The sequence below is a fragment of the Scardinius erythrophthalmus genome (assembly GCF_964197995.2).
Source record: "Scardinius erythrophthalmus genome assembly, chromosome: 6".
In the NCBI taxonomy this organism is placed as follows: domain Eukaryota; kingdom Metazoa; phylum Chordata; class Actinopteri; order Cypriniformes; family Leuciscidae; genus Scardinius; species Scardinius erythrophthalmus.
The window spans coordinates 9,729,909-9,739,688 of NC_138226.1; positions in this window are offsets into that span (position 1 = coordinate 9,729,909).

The window sequence follows — 9,780 nt, forward strand, 5'->3', positions numbered from 1 at the left end:
AGATATTATTTATGCTCTAACAGCAACATTACACACTAACTTAAGTTTGAAACATGGGATCACGAAGAACGGGACCTTTAATTTCCTCAACAACAATAGGCGTGTGAACAGCACAATGGTGATAAGACAGATTTGTATAACTCTCTCAGACTTGGTTACTAGTTACTGTTGTAGTCAAGACCAAACTGTTGTCATGCTCATATTTCATAAAAAAGGGATATTGCTTAATTATATACTTTTTTGTGAGCATTATCTTGAATTTTCTGGGAATTTGATTCATTTTGGTCATTTTAAAATTGGACATTTTTGACACAGTCCCTTGTTGATTACTGACCCGGCAACAGAAACAAAATAAATCAAATTATAAACAAGTTATTGTTTGCATTTGAAGCAGGAAGTTTTACAATCAATTACATTAATGATGTTATCAAAAAAGACAATGTGCTGACAATTTAATGATATCCCTGCATGCTGTGGTCTTGACCGGTCACATTTAATGATGCGCAGATATCATTAAAACCTTTTCATTTATGGAGTCAGATGAAATAACGAGAGAATACATATTCAAATGTATTGCATTTAATCAAAAAATACTTTGCCTCGAGAAAAGACAGTAACACGTAGAGAGAGACCTTCCGCGCTGATCGGATGCCGGTTTTGGGCCGATCGAGTGTGTTACCATGATTGACCAATTAGAGGAAGCACTCTAATGGGACTTTACTAAATTACTTCAAGTTCATTGATTTTACAGTTAATTTAAGCAACTTCGTTTTTAAATAAATAATTATAAAAAACAGTCTGCTGTAATTTGATGATTTTGAAATCTGTATACATGTTTATTTGAAAGCATATATTAGCCTATGTAAGTTTAGCAAATGTACCATTCAAAAACAGTATCACACTGTGATGGTATCAGTGTTGGATGTAATGAATTACTGTAAATCTAATTACTATAATTTAATTACTTTTCCCTTGAAAAAATAAATCAAAATGAAATGTTAAAATGTATGTTTTTAATGTAACCTTCTCCCTTTACATATTTTGGTCAGCACTGCATCCTTGCATTGCTCAGCTGGCCAAGGTTGATTATTAAAAAGTAATTAGTAACAAGTAATCCAATACTTTTTTAGAGAGAGTAATTAGTAATCTGATTACACTATTGAAGATGTAATTAGTTTAGCCAGTAATTAATTACTTTTTTAACTTACCCAGCACTGATGGTTTTATATTTATATCATTATTTGATATAGGCCTATATGCTATATGCTATTTTATGGAAGAGTAGACCTACTTCAAAGTCATGGTAATGCAATAGTTCTTTCTGTTCTTTAGTGAATTGTTATGGGTGTTGACTTCTCTTTTGTTTGGAAAATGTCTTGACCTGCAGACAGTACTTAGTGTTGCACAGGTGTTGAACCTTTAAATAAAGAGCTTCCTTATCACTGGCAAACGATAGAAACTCATATCTTGTTTCAATTCACTGAGGTTTTGTTGGCTGCGCCTACAATATCCCGTTTCTGGTGTAGAGAGAAGCTGTTTCAAGCAGTTTTGAACTGAATCGCGAACCGATTCTATGGTGGCACATTGCTGCCACATACATATTATTGTTTCCCACTCAATTATGTCGTTTTAACAACATCTTTTCTCGTAATAACGAGATGTTATGTTGTTAAAACGAAATATTTTTCTCGTTATATTTACGTATTTTCTCGTAATAAGGACATAGCCTATGTTGTATAGTGATGTGTAATATCCCAGACAACAACACAGCATCTGGGCCAAGTGGAATCCACGTGGAATTATAGTGCTTCACTCGTGTCACATCATCCACGTAAAACAGCATCCTTTCACATGCGCAAAAACGTTGGAATAACACCATTGCAATGGTAGATCTGTAATCACGATTGTGGGGCTGTTTACACCTGGCCACTTTATGCGTTTTCTCAGAAGGATAGCTATCAGATTTATCAACACGATTCCATTTACACCTGGTCACATACATGTGTTTTTGCTAAACAGATTTAAATCCGATCTTCAATTCTCGCGCTATATGCTGCAGATTTAATGGAGTGCACCTCATCGAAAGCAACAGATAGCCTAGCTGTATTTTATTGATCATCATCTAAAATTTCTGAATCAGAAACAGCGGCAACATTTCGTTTCTTTACTTTTAATGATGACGATTGTGTGTTAATTAACACATTGTCGTGATTATCTATTGTCTGCTATATTTAGGCTACTCCTTATTTATTAAATCCAGGTAATTGGTTGATGAAACATTGATTAAAAGTAAGATACAATTCATACAAAACGAAATTCACTTTGATTTCGGAAATCAAAAAGATTTCGGTTTCATATCGCGTATCGTTACAGCCAATCAACAATCAGCATTGTATTTTTTTTTCATATATCAATACTTTTAACATTATTTTTTACAGTTGTGTATCTGTATGCTCTTTGTATAGTTGTTTTTTTTGTTATAGGCCTACAATGCATTTTCTTTGTTGATTAAATTTATTTTGATATATTGGTTATAATATAATATAATAAAAGTTCTAATATATTTTATATTGCTATATTGGTTTATTTTTTTGTATTAATAAATGTATTTTTTTGTGAGATATGAGTTCTTTTCTTTTTTTGAGTACACTTTTGTTCTTTGGACACCTTTGCTTTAAGGAAAAGTGGGTAGTTATAATGTTGAATTAATAAATCAATCCATAACTTTTAATGTAATGAGTTAAGTAAAATCAGTTCCTAAGAATTAACTTATCTCTATATTTCTTGTCCAGTAACGTTTCAATGTTTTTAACGGGTCGATACGCTTCACAATGGAATCACAAAAAATCCGGTGTTGAACACATGCAGTGTGTGAGGATTGGAATTTACATCCAAATTTACATCCAAAGCACAACCTGGAAACCTTGTTTTGGTGATTTCGGGTGAATAAGCAAGACGACGTCCAGAAAGTTAGACGTGATATTTACGTTTTAAAGAACGTCGCAACAACGTTAAATACAATGTTTATGCAACGTTTTTACAGCGTTTATTGCCCCTTATATAAATTGAGTCGAATAACAATTTTCTATAGCCTATTTGGTTGAAATTGCATTTTGTATTTGAAGATAAGCCTACTTGTAGTTTCAATATTAACTCAATACGATTACATACCTGTGATCTCTCTCTCTCTCTCTCTCTCTCTCTCTCTCTCTCTCTCTCTCTCTCTCTCTCTCTCTCTTTGTGAGTGTGTGTGTAGAGAGATAGCACAAATATGGAATCGTGTAAAGAATATTGTCGGAGAGAGAGAGAGACCAGCTGAGGCGCACGGAATCTTCAAACCGGTCATACCAGCTGTGTGTGAAACATCCGCCTCTCACCTGTACAATCACAGTCATACGCATTACAGAGAGAAGTAGTCTATTATTGGATATCACCGGTGCGAACACCTGACGAGACTTAAAAACGGTTCTTCTACGGCGCGTTATTAACAGCAGCCTACATACTTGATATTCGTTGTTATTATTAAATTTTCTTCAAGTGTTTGAATATCACATGGAAAGAGCTCTTTGCTGGGAATAACCTAGCAAAATGTCTTCAGTATATCAAACGCATCGGACCCAATAACGATAAACCCAAATTCAACCCATAAACAAGGTAAATATAACTTCATCCATAGCCTATATTCTTTTATTCATCTCTAATAAGAAGAGTGCTGACATTTGGTGAAGTGCGGTAGGCTATTAATTTTGCAGGAGCGATAATAAAGTGAGTTACCGAGATTCAGTCATAATGTCAATTACATATTAGCGGTAGTAAAAATGAGGTAAATGGAATTCAGTGGGGATTAGTTAGGAAAAAACAGATTTTGATGATTTTAAACAGTTTTAGTCAAAAGCGCTCAAAGACACAAGTAGTAAGGGGGGGGGGGGGGGTTAATCTATTTTTTTTAGATTAAAAAAAATCAGCCTTTTTAATTATTTTTGTTTATGTACTTTTTTTATTAATTGTATTATTAATAAAAATGGCGTTATAATATAATATAAAGTTGGAAATCTTGTGCAACAAAACATGGTAGGCAAGATATCATAATATAGGGTTGCCAACTTTCTGAAATGGAAATAAGGGTGGAGGGGGGGAATATTATAGCATATTAGAGCATATTATAATACAACTTATTAGGCCTATATATTTATAGAATAGCAAAGTAGGCCTAATACAAGATGTGAAATATAAAGACTATCATGATCATTTTGCCAACAATGAACCATGGATTTGTTTAGTTTATAATATTTTTAACTTAAAAACTATAGCCTAGCCTAACATTCAAAACTCGGCTTAGACTGCATTTGAAGAAAAATAAACACAACAGTTTTCTGTAGCCTTGTACGAACTTATTCAATAGAATTAGACTTCTAGAATGTTCTTTCCAGTGCAAAAAAATATATATTTTTAATTTAATTAGACAACATTTTAAGGAAGTGTAGGCTAGTGCAAATATCTTTATATAGCCTAATTATACGTCCATTATAGTTAACTTTCTTTCCAGTGCAAAACAATACATAAAAAACAGCTAATAAAGAAAATATAAAATATTGTACTCAAATATTGCATTCAAGCAATACAATGCCGTATGTATTTTTGTGCTCTTTTCTTTTTCGCCGGCTGCTCGGAGGTAGTTTACATTTGCCGCTGTTGTCACTTGTCGTCATCGTTGCTACGATATACGTAACTCAAAATGACTGAAACGACCAATTAAAAGGGCATTCTCTGATGATGTTAAAAACGCTACGCTGATCATAGACAAACAGGGGGAGAAATTAATAGCCTATCTCACACCGCACCGTCGGTTTTCTTTTCTTATTATAGCCTACTATGTCGTCGTTCATAGTCTGACATATATTTAGAAGCTATGTGTCATGGATTTGCACTGAATTAGGCCGGTGACACACTGGATGCGTGGCGTGAGCGTGGCGTTTCTGTTGCGTGTCAGCTGCGTGGCGGCTGCATCGCGTTTTCCATGTCTTTGCACACCAGAAGCGTGTCTGACGCGGCGCTGCTGCTGCTAGGTGACATATTGGTGACATGGGGAGAGAGTTGTGGAAGGCCTATACCTCATGTTAAACATAAATATATAGCAGCAAAGACAACGTCGGCAGTGTTGACGGCAATATAGACTATAGAATATTTCGTTCTGTATTGACAGGTGCAGTATTTGAAAATCGATAATATTTTTTTAAATTGCATTTATATTTGCATTTATGTCAAACCCTAGACACTTTCAAACATCAAAATGATAATAATTTATTAATATGTATTCGTGTCAAAATGTCATATAAACATCTTTTCCTATTCAATTTTGCCTGGAAACGCTTCCAAGACGCTTGCGTGTCGCGTGAAAAATAGGCGTCGGTTCTATTTCTAGTAGGCACGCGTTTTCCGCGCGGCTCGAGCCGCGCCTGAGACGCGCGTGTCACGCAGGCAGTGTGCAAGCTCTAACCTGTTAACATGGGAGCCGAAATAAAAACGGACACGCCACGCAGCTGAGACGCTCACGCCACGCATCCAGTGTGTCACCGGCCTTAATTCTAAAAAATACGGAACAAAGTGCGTTCCGTATCAGATCAATAGCCTACGGAACAAGACTTTTATGTGTCAAATACGGGACGATTCCGTATTATACGGAACGGTTGGCAACCCTCAGTGGTGGAAATGTCAGAGATTCACTAAAATATTTTATATTTAAAAGCATAAAAAATCCCACTATATTTATGAAGTTTGCATAGCGTTTTGAGGCTATTATGTGGATAAAAGATGAAAACAAATCCTCTACATTTTGAACTGGAACTCCGTCCACCCTTTAAATTCACTTCCTGCACCCATTTCCATCCCTGGTTTTTGATGTGGTCTACAAGTTTGTTCAAGGTTTACCAAGCCAGATGCTGTTAAAGAATAACATTCTCATTTGGATTTATGATGAACTCGCTGAGATCAGTTAGATGTTGAAGCTCGATCATGTTCACTTTAATAACTACCTTAGATGTAGCCTACCGCATGGCGGTACAAAATATGACCGCCGCTCATGCCTGCACTGGCTTTCCACAAAAAGAAATGACGTGGAGTAATTTGGCTGTATTGCGTGTTTATGTATATAGGCCTACCTAAAAAAAGTAGTAGTATGTGCATGTCTGTCTGTGTATGTGTGTGTGTTTGTGTATGTGTGTGTCTGTGCGTGTATGCGTGCGTACGTGTGTGCGCGTGTGTGTTTGTGTGTGTGTCTGTGCATGTGGATTTGTGTGTGTGTATGGGTGTGTGTCTGTGCGTGTGGATGTCAGTGTGTGTGCATGCATGCTTGCGTTTGTTTGTATTCCTGCATGTGTGTCAGTGTGTGTGTGACAGAAAATGCGGGACAATCGTGGTTATTTATAGGAAAATGAGGGACACCCAAAAGTCTATTGGGGCTACATGCCCACCAAATTTCATGTTCCCCGGTGTTTCGGTGTCCCTGGTATCGTTGACGAAAAATTCAGTTGATGACGAAAAAAAAACCAAAAAAAAAAACCTTTGACAATCCTTAGCTACGCTAGCGGCGGTCATAATTATTAGTAACTTTTATGTTTGATTGCTTCTTGATATTAAAGTGCAATTGATCTTGAAACATATACAGTATCTGTACCAGTGCTGGAATTACTGAATATCTGTAACATAACCTGCATTTTTCTTTTGTTTCTATCAGCACATCTCCTCTAATGGCCTCCTTTATACAACAGTTAAGACTTCTTCTCTGGAAAAATGGCCTCAGTGTCATCCGGCAGCCAGTGAGTAGCCTAAATGCAAATTGTACAATTGGACATGCTAATTTTATGGTTTCCAAATTTTTTTTTAAAAAATGGATGCCCAGATTAAAATGATAATGTCTGCATTGAGCATGGATTCTATGGAGCTCTGTGGGTTTCTACCCAAAATGAATCAGACTTTGCACAACATAAAATTTGCATAACGAATGTTAAAATGTAAGTTCTACACGCCTTTTTTTCTTTTTGTTGGCTGATTTGGTTTCGTTATTGCTATAGAATTAAGTTAACACAGCAAAGTGATACTGTACTCTATGGAGTGATATCTATCAGATACAGTAGGACAGTAAGGCAAGTTTATTTATATAGCACATTTCATACAATATGGCAATTCAAAGTGTTTCAGTTATTCAAAAACTTTTTACACATCTTTACATAGACATTGGTTTACCTGTGCTTTATTGCTTTAATGTTGTTAATATGTTTCAGAAGACCTTAGTATACATTATGCATGTCTTATGGTATGTTCAGTACAATGTAACCAACAGTTAAATCTGACAGCACATTTGTTTATTGATGTTTTTAGGGCTGGTCACTGGCTCTCCTTATCTGGCCACTTGTGATCTTTATCATCCTGGCGGTCACCCGTTCTCAGTTCCCTCCAAAACTCAAAGACACCTGTAAGTACCTCTATTACACAGCATCCTATGTAGACTGAAAAGGAAGTCAACTAAATAAATACTGTTGTGATCACAGTGACATGACAGTGACTGAAGGCATTCTGGGTTGGTTAAAGATGTTTTAGGTTCTGGGCTTCTATATAAAGGGTTGCGGTTTCAATCCTGAGAAGAAGGTCTGAGTCAGAAGCTGTGGAGTTACTGAGATCACAATCCTGCTTTATTACTATTATGTCCTTGAGCAACACACTTCACCTCAGGTTAGCCCATGGGGACTGTCATTACACTTAGTGCACTGTAACTTCCATTCTCTAAAGTGGGTCTGCTTATCTGCAAAGAACAGTACCACTGCTGATGGTTTGATTCATACTGCTGAACAAGTTTTACTTCATATTTAAATGTGTAATGGTGCCGATTTTAAGCAGGGTGATGCCACAGATCTCTTGAGCACATTTGACATCATCCACCATGTCTTGCTTGGGAATGTTCTAGACTAGTGTCATATATATATATAATGGATGCCCAGTAGCTAATCTCCAAATCAACTTTATTCTTGTTAAATGTTTTACATTATCCATCTGCCTCCAGGTTCCTTTAAATATGATATGGGATAAAAAGACTCAGATTTTTGTGCAATCTTTCCCTTTAAGCTGGCTGTCCTTTGGGAGTTTTCTGTTATTTCACATCTCTCTTTTGAGGATTGGGTTGTTAGGCCTGGTCCTTCTTGCAAGTAGCTCCCTTATGCCTTGCATGTTCCACACAGGCAGATTCAAGTGTATATGCATCCATAAGAAACTCATTTGATAATGTGAGAAAACAAGCGCTTAACCTCAGAGGTAATCTATTCTGACCCCCCACTAATTCTAGTTGGTGTGTTTTCCTTGATATTTGCATATACAGTAGATAATAAGTAAACGAAATAGTATATTTTTTAGGCGCTGTTTTTATTGTTAAAAGAAAACTAATAAAGGAGACTATTTAGGTAAATATCCTGGCCGCCCTTTTCCAAATAAAGAGTAAATTAATGAAATATGATGCATCGTCATTTATCCTAGTATATCTGTAAAAAACAACATTTGGTTATGATAAAATCGCATTTGTTGTTAAATTAAAATTTATTGATGACTAATTTAACCTTCTTGTGCTGTTCGTTCATTTGGTTTGAATTTTTTACTTTGTCGGAATGGTATGAAACTTGGTAAAGGTTTTGACACTTGCTATGCGAATAACAATTTAAAAAAAATCATGGATATGAATCTGATTCAAAAAGGTTAAATGGTCCTGAAAAAAATAGTCACAGTTGTACTGGGATTTTATCTAGTGTTTTTTTTGTTCCACTTTTTTTATATTTCATTTTCAGGTCTATGCTCAATAAGTGATTAACATGTTATAAATTGATCATAACTATTACATAAATACATTAAATACATCAAAACATTATTACACTAAAATCTAGTATTTTTAATTAAAAAATATATAAATTTTGACTTCCACACAAACAGAACCAGAGGGTTAATGCAATAGTCCTTGTTAGTATTTCCTCCTGTTAAAGGGATAGTTGAACCAAAAATTTAAATTCTGTCATTATTTACTCTCACCCTCTCAAGTTGATGAAACCGTTGATTGTCCCCACTGACGTCCATAGTATTTTTTCCATAATATGGAAGAAATACTATGGAAGCCAATGAGGACCATCAACTGTTTCATCAACTGTCTGGTTACCAACATTCTTCAAAATATCTTCTTTTGTGTTCAGCGGAAAAAAGAAATTCGTTCAGGTTTGGAACAACTTGAGGGTGTGTAAATGATGAACTATTCCTTTAATAATACTTTCTCTGTATGTTTTAGGAGGTCATTTCAAATCATTTGTATGCTTGGCACACCCCAAGTAGCTAAAGTCTCTATGGTTTCTCTATGGTTTTGGTTCATTCAAACACTATTTGCTGGACAAACATTGCATAAGGTCAATAATCCTAAAGTATGAATCCATTAAGTGGTCACTCTTAATCTATAGTAATGTATGTTTTGTCTCATGGCATTGTGTTTGTTTCTAAGAACTGACGAAATCAAACATGGTATATTGCCATTGAAAGTCCTAAACCATAAAACCAGACAGTAAAAACAAACATTCTCTCTCCCCTAGAAAAACGAAAAACCAACCCAAGTTGAGAAAAACATGATTGAGATCTCAATTGTTTTTTCCCAGACAGCAATGCGATTAAATAGAGAATGAACGTAGGCGTTTGCTGGTCTGCTTCCATGATTTTTTTTCTCCTGAGGAAAAGTTCCTCCTCTTAGAGTTTCAGTGGACA